We start from the raw sequence: 7,813 nt of genomic DNA on the forward strand, positions 1-7,813 counted from the left end.
TCTTCAGACTGACAATGGAAAAGAGTTCGACAACCTTGCTTTCCACACTTTTCTGTCGCACCACGACATAGTTTTTCGTTTCACATGCCCGTATACTTCCCAGCAGAACGGTCGAGCCGAACGCGTCCTTCGCACTCGGAACGACTGTGTTCGCATGCTCCTGTTCCATGCTAACGTGCCGCCTCGTTTCTGGCTGGACGCACTCGCTACTGCTCCTCTTCTCCTTAATCTTCGCCCTTGCCGCCCACGGTGGAACTATGCACCTCACCATCTTCTCTTCGGTACGCCCCCATCTTATGATGGCTTGCGTATTTTCGGGTGCCTTTGCTATCCTAGCACTGCCGACTCCGCTCCTCACAAACTCGCACCTCGTTCTGTCGCTTGCATCTTCATCGGCCACCCCTCCAACTCCAAGGGATATTGGTGCTACGATCCCGTCTCCCACCGTGTGTTCACTTCCCGGCACGTTTACTTTGATGAGCATGTGTTTCCGTTTCACCAGGTACCCCCGGCTGTTCCTCCCGCTACCGGTGACGCGGGCTCCTCGACGCCTCTCTCAGGGCGCTCACGCGCCTCTCTTGTCCCGCCCCTGTCTTTGAGGTGCCCCCCCCCCCCGCATGCGGCGCCTCCTCCAGCCGCGGCGCTGGCGCCCCCGGCGCTCCCGACGTTGATGCCCGCGCCCCCCGGCGCCTGCGGCCCCCTCGGCGCCCCCGGCCCCCTCCGCGCCCCCGACCCCCTCGGCGCCCCCGGCGCCTGTGGCCGGTCCGGTCACCCGCGCCCGTACAGGCGTTTTTCGCCCGAGCTCACGCTACGCCTTGGATGACTACGTCCATGCGGCGTCCTCCTCTGAGCCGTTGCCGTTGCCGTCCTTCGTTCGAGCCACTCTTCGTGACCCGCTCTGGATGGCTGCGATGCAAGAGGAGTTTGACGCCCTGTTGCGCAACCGGACGTGGCAGCTTGTTCCCCGTCCCCGGCACGCCAACGTGATTACTGGGAAGTGGGTCTTTAAACACAAGCTCCGTCCTGATGGTACCCTTGATCTCTACAAAGCGCGCTGGGTCGTTCGTGGCTTCCGATAGGGTGCTGGCATCAACTTCACCGACACCTTTGCTCCGGTCGTCAAGCCCGGCATGAGACGCACGGTTCTCCACCTTGCGATCTCCCGTGCTTGGCCGGTGTACCAGATGGACGTCTCCAACGCCTTCCTCCATGGTCACCTCGAGGAGAAGGTCTTCTGCCAGCAGCCCACCGGGTTTGTTGACCCGACGCTTCCCGACCACGTGTGCCTGCTTTCGCGGTCCTTGTACGGACTCAAGCGGCTCCGCGCGCTTGGTACCAGCGCATCGCGACGTTTCTCCACCAGCTTGGGTTCTGCTCTACCCGCTCAGATGCCTCGCTCTTCGTCTATCATCAGGGCTCTGACATGGCCTACTTGCTGCTCTATGTCGACGACATCATCCTGACGGCATGTACGGCCGGTCTCCTCAGTCAGCTCACGGCTGGTCCTTTGCACTACTTCCTTGGTGTCGAGGTGGTGCGCCGTCCGGATGGCTTCTTCCTTCATCAGCGGAAGTACGCTCATGAGCTCCTGGAGCGCGCTGGCATGCTTAACTGCAAGCCTGCCACTACGCCTGTTGATACGAAGGCCAAACTTTCTGCCACGGATTGTTCTCCTGCTTCGGATGCTGCTTTCTATCGGTCTATCGTTGGTGCTCTCCAGTACCTCACTCTGACTCGACCGGAGATCCAGTATGCCGTGCAACAGGTGTGTCTTCATATGCATGCTCCTCGAGACTTTCACCGGGCTGCCGTCAAGCGGATTCTCCGCTATATCTGTGGCACTATGGATCTCGGCGTCACGCTTCACGCCTCCGCCGACACCGCCCTCACCGCCTACACCGATGCAGTCTGGGCGGGCTGCCCTGACACTCGTCGGTCCACTTCGGGCTATTGTGTCTACCTTGGACCCTCACTTATCTCGTAGTCGTCCAAGCGGCAGCCTACGGTCTCTCGTTCCAGTGCTGAGGCTGAGTATCGTGCGGTGGCCAATGATACGTCTCCAACGTATCTATAATTTTTGATTGTTCCATGCTATTATATTATCTGTTTTGGATGTTTAATGGGCTTTATTATACACTTTTATATTATTTTTGGGACTAACCTATTAACCAAAGGCCCAGTGCAAATTGCTGTTTTTTTGCCTATTTCAGTGTTTCGCAAAAGGAATATCAAACGGAATACAAACGGAATGAAACCTTCGGGAGAGTGATTTTTGGAACAAATGCAATCTAGGAGACTTGGAGTGGACGTCAAGAAAGAAACGAGGAGGCCACGAGGTAGGAGGGCGCGCCCAGGGGGGTAGGCGCGCCCCCACCCTCGTGGGCCCCTCGTGGCTCCCCTGACTGACTTCTTTCGCCTATATATACTCATATACCCCGAAAACATCCGAGAGCACCACGAAACCCTATTTCCACCGCCGCAACCTTCTGTACCCGTGAGATCCCATCTTGGGGCCTTTTCCGGCGCTCCGCCGGAGGGGGAATCGATCACGGAGGGCTTCTACATCAACACTATAGCCTCTCCGATGATGTGTGAGTAGTTTACCACATACCTTCGGGTCCATAGTTATTAGCTAGATGGCTTCTTCTCTCTCTTTGGATCTCAATACAAAGTTCTCCTCGATCTTCTTGAGATCTATTCCATGTAATTCTTTTTGCGGTGTGTTTGTCGAGATCCGATGAATTGTGGGTTTATGATCAAGATTATCTATGAACAATATTTGAATCTCCTCTGAATTCTTTTATGTATGATTTGTTATCTTTGCAAGTCTCTTCGAATTATCAGTTTGGTTTGGCCTACTAGATTGATCTTTCTTGCAATGGGAGAAGTGCTTAGCTTTGGGTTCAATCTTGCGGTGTCCTTTCCCAGTGACAACAGGGGCAACAAGGCACATATTGTATTGTTGCCATCGAGGATAAAAAGATGGGATTTATATCATATTGCTTGAGTTTATCCCTCTACATCATGTCATCTTGCCTAATGTGTTACTCTGTTCTTATGAACTTAATACTCTAGATGCATGCTGGATAGCGGTCGATGTGTGGAGTAATAGTAGTAGATGCAGAATCGTTTCGGTCTACTTGTCGCGGACGTGATGCCTATATACATGATCATGCCTAGATATTCTCATAACTATGCACTTTTCTATCAATTGCTCGACAGTAATTTGTTCACCCACCGTAATACTTATGCTATCTTGAGAGAAGCCACTAGTGAAACCTATGGCCCCTGGGTCTATTTTCCATCATATAAGTTTCCAATCTATTTTACTTTGCAATCTTTACTTTCAATCTATATCATAAAAAATACCAAAAATATTTATCTTATTATCTCTATCAGATCTCACTTTTGCAAGTGGCCGTGAAGGGATTGACAACCCCTTTATTGCGTTGGTTGCAAGGCTCTTATTTGTTTGTGTAGGTACGAGGCGACTTGCATGTAGTCTCCTACTGGATTGATACCTTGGTTCTCAACAACTGAGGGAAATACTTACGCTACTTTGCTGCATCACCCTTTCCTCTTCAAGGGAAAACCAACGCAGTGCTCAAGAGGTAGCAAGAAGGATTTCTGGCGCCGTTGCCGGGGAGATCTACGCCAAGTCAAGTCAAGTCATACCAAGTACCCATCACAAACTCTTATCCCTCGCATTACATTATTCGCCATTTGCCTCTCGTTTTCCTCTCCCCCACTTCACCCTTGCCGTTTTATTCGCCCTCTTTTTCCGTCCGCCTCTCTTTCGCTTGCTTCTTGTGTGCTTGTGTGTTGGATTGTTTGTCACGATGGCTCAAGATAATACTAAATTGTGTGATTTTTCCAATACCAACAACAATGATTTTCTTAGCACTCCGATTGCTCCTATTACCGATGCTGAATCTTGTGAAATTAATGCTGCCTTGCTGAATCTTGTCATGAAAGATCAATTCTCTTGCCTTCCTAGTGAAGATGCCGCTACACATCTAAACAACTTTGTTGATTTGTGTGATATGCAAAAGAAGAAAGATGTGGATAATGATATTGTTAAATTGAAGCTATTTCCGTTTTCGCTTAGAGATCGTGCTAAAACTTGGTTTTCATCTTTGCCTAAAAATAGTATTGATTCTTGGAATAAGTGCAAAGATGCTTTTATCTCTAAGTATTTTCCTCCCGCTAAGATCATCTCTCTTAGAAACGATATTATGAATTTTAAGCAACTTGATCATGAACATGTTGCGCAAGCTTGGGAGAGGATGAAATTAATGATACGTAATTGCCCTACACATGGTTTGAATTTATGGATGATTATACAAAAAAATTATGCCGGATTGAATTTTGCTTCTAGAAATCTTTTAGATTCGGCCGCGGGAGGCACTTTTATGGAAATCACTTTAGGAGAAGCTACTAAACTCCTAGATAATATTATGGTTAATTATTCTCAATGGCACACCGAAAGATCTACTAGTAAAAAGGTTCATGCGATAGAAGAGATTAATGTTTTGAGTGGAAAGATGGATGAACTTATGAAATTGTTTGCTAATAAGAGCACTTCTTCTGATCCTAATGATATGCCTTTGTCGGCTTTGGTTGAGAATAATAATGAATCTATGGATGTGAATTTTGTTGGTAGGAACAATTTTGGTAACAACGCTGGTAGAGGAAACTTTAATCCTAGGCCGTTTCCTAGTAATTCCTCTAATAATTATGGTAATTCCTACAACAAATCTTATGGAAATTTTAATAAGATGCCCTCTGATTTTGATACTAGTGTTAAAGAATTTATGATTTCTCAAAAGAATTTCAATGCTTTGCTTGAAGAAAAATTGCCTAAGATTGATGAGTTGGCTAGGAACGTGGATAGAATTTCTCTTCATGTTGATTCTTTGAAACTTAGATCTATTCCACCTAAGCATGATATCAATGGGTCTCTCAAATCTATGAGAATTTCTATTGATGAGTGCAAGGAAAGAACCGCTAGGATGCGTGCTAAGAAACATTGCTTTGTAAAAGCGTGTTCTTCTAGTTTTCATGATAATAGGGATGAAGATCTAAAAGTGATTGATGTGTCTCCTATTAAATATTTGTTTTGCAATATGAATCTTGATAATGATGGGACTGGAGATGAGTCAACTTTACTTAAAAGGTGTCCAAATGATTCGGAGTTTTTAGATCTTGATGCAAAAATTGGTAAAAGTGGGATTGAAGAGGTCAAAACTTTACATAGCAATGAACCCACAATTTTGGATTTCAAGGAATTAATTATGATAATTGTTCTTTAATAGATTGTATTTCCTTGTTGCAATCCGTATTAAATTCTCCTCATGCTTATAGTCAAAATAAAGCTTTTACCAAACATATCGTTGATGCTTTAATGCAATCTTATGAAGAAAAGCTTGAACTAGAAGTTTCTATCCCTAGAAAACTTTATGATGAGTGGGAACCTACTATTAAAATTAAGATTAAAGATCATGAATGCTATGCTTTGTGTGATTTGGGTGCTAGTGTTTCTGTTGAGCATATAACCCTTAGAGTCACCTGCCAGGAGGGGCCGGGTTACTCATACTGGTCATCACGCGAAGCCCAGTACCGAGCTTGAAGACGGCGGGTTAATGATGGGCCTAAGACCCGCCGATGGATTAAGGCCCGTAGTGATAAACCGCCGTATGGCAAGACTTGTAGTGTAAGGCAAGAATAGTTGAGAGCCCGAGCCGGACACTCTTATGAGCCGGCCGGGACTCTGAGAGCCGCTGGGCGTCAACCTCTCTATATAAAGGGACGACCCGGCGGCGGTTTAGGGACAAGTAAGATCTCGTCGAGAGCCAGGCATAGCAATCAAGCTCCCTGGTCATCGAAACCATAATCAATACCACCTCAACTGGACGTAGGCTTTTACCTTCACCGTAAGGGGCCGAACCAGTATAACCCCCGTGTTCCTTGTCCCGTTTAACCCCTTTAAGCTTCCTACTACGATGGCTCCACGACTAAGTCCTAGCTCGAGGACATCTGCCGTGACAATTCCACGACAGTTGGCGCCCACCGTGGGGCCAGCGCACGGTGGATTTGAGCTCTTGAAGGGCAGCTTCGAAGGGCTCAAGGGATACGCTGTGGGCCGGATGACCAAGAGTCGTCGCGGCAAGCTCTACATCGACGATGCAAATTGGGCCCCCGACGCCGGCTCAATTGAGTACGGGTACCGGGTCCCCTTGGCGGAATTCATGTCTTCATTGGCAAGATTGGTGAGCCGGGCCCTGAGCCGGATCTCTGCGCTGGTCTCATCGAGACGGCTCAGCGTGCACGACCCGCCTGGGCTCTACCTTCCTTGAAGCATGCTTTTGTGGGATGTGTTCATGGAGGACTCTCTGAAGGGTCTGGATCTGGTGATGAGACGGCCGCCGGCTCTGACGGCGAGTCGTCTACGGACGAGTCAAACTCGTTGTATCAACTTCAAGATGGCAGGCTCAGGGGTTGTTCCGATGGCGACAGCATTCCGGACCCCTTTGAACTGCCGAGCCGGGTTGGAATCTTCATGGCCGGCGCGCAACTTGTTCAAAACCCCGCCTCCGGGTCAGGAAGCCCGGTGCCTTCGCCGGCTCAGGTGCTGATGGATCTTACAGATAAGATGACGGTCCTGTTGACCGCTACGGTAGCTCCGGCGGATCAAATTCAGCATGACGCGGAGGTGGCACAGTTAAAGTTGGATCTAGCAAAGGCCAAGGAGGATCTGGCGGCGGAGGGGATCAGGATGGCTGCAGAGAGGGCGGCTCTCGACGCCCAGACTCAGCTGATTCAGGCACAGTCCTTCCGGCTCACGATGGATCAAAACGCATCCAATGAGGTCATGAGAAGGAGGCATCAAAAGGCCCAATCTCGACTCCCTCCGGTTTACGATCCTCGAAATCTCTTCAACACGCAGGGTGCAGGGTCTAGTAACCCGCCAGAGATCATAGTGCCCGAGGCTGGGACACCTATTCAGCCCCAAGTGATGGGGCCTTCCCGAGTGAACCCTGCCCCGCCTCAGTACGTGCCAATACCACCGGGTCATTATGCCAACCCGCTGGAAAACATGGTCGCCGCGGCGGCACGGCTGGCGGCTCTCCCAATTGATGGCGACTCTCCAACAGCGGTCAAAACCCGCCGGGTCAGGGAGCTCCTTCAGACAGCTCTGGCGCAGCAAGAGGCGTACTCTTACAGCCGGGACAGGATCCATTCAACCCCTCGTCCAGGCCGGAGCCCAAGTTATAGCAGACACATGGTCTCAGCGACCGGCTCAAGTAATGTCCGACACCATGACTTGCCACCTGGCCATGGCCCGGCTCATAACGGAGCCTTTCACGCAACAGACCAAGACAGAGCACGGCAAGAGGCGGAGCAGGTGCCTCAGTTGACGGCTTACCAGACACCCCCGGCTTATCCGACGGCTTCCGTCGACGTGGGTATCCCTACGAGGACTGGAGGTGTCCCTTGTTTAGTGCCGGCTCTCCGCAATGAACGTCTACCCAAGGACTTCAAAGGGCCTAGGAAGGTGCCTAATTACACGGCTGATTTACAACCCAGAGCCTGGATCGAGAGTTACGAGATGGCCATGGAATTGCTGGAGGTCAGTGAAGCGACAATGGCCAAGTACTTCACCATTATGTTAGATGGGACGGCCCGCACTTGGTTAAAAGGGCTACCACCGAATTCCATCGGGTCTTGGGCTGAGCTGAAAGCCCGGTTCATCCAAAACTTCAAAGATACCTGTAGGCAGTCTATGTCAATTGTGGATTTGACTAACTGTAAA

This window comes from Aegilops tauschii, chromosome 2 (assembly GCF_002575655.3).
Source record: "Aegilops tauschii subsp. strangulata cultivar AL8/78 chromosome 2, Aet v6.0, whole genome shotgun sequence".
Classification (NCBI taxonomy): domain Eukaryota; kingdom Viridiplantae; phylum Streptophyta; class Magnoliopsida; order Poales; family Poaceae; genus Aegilops; species Aegilops tauschii.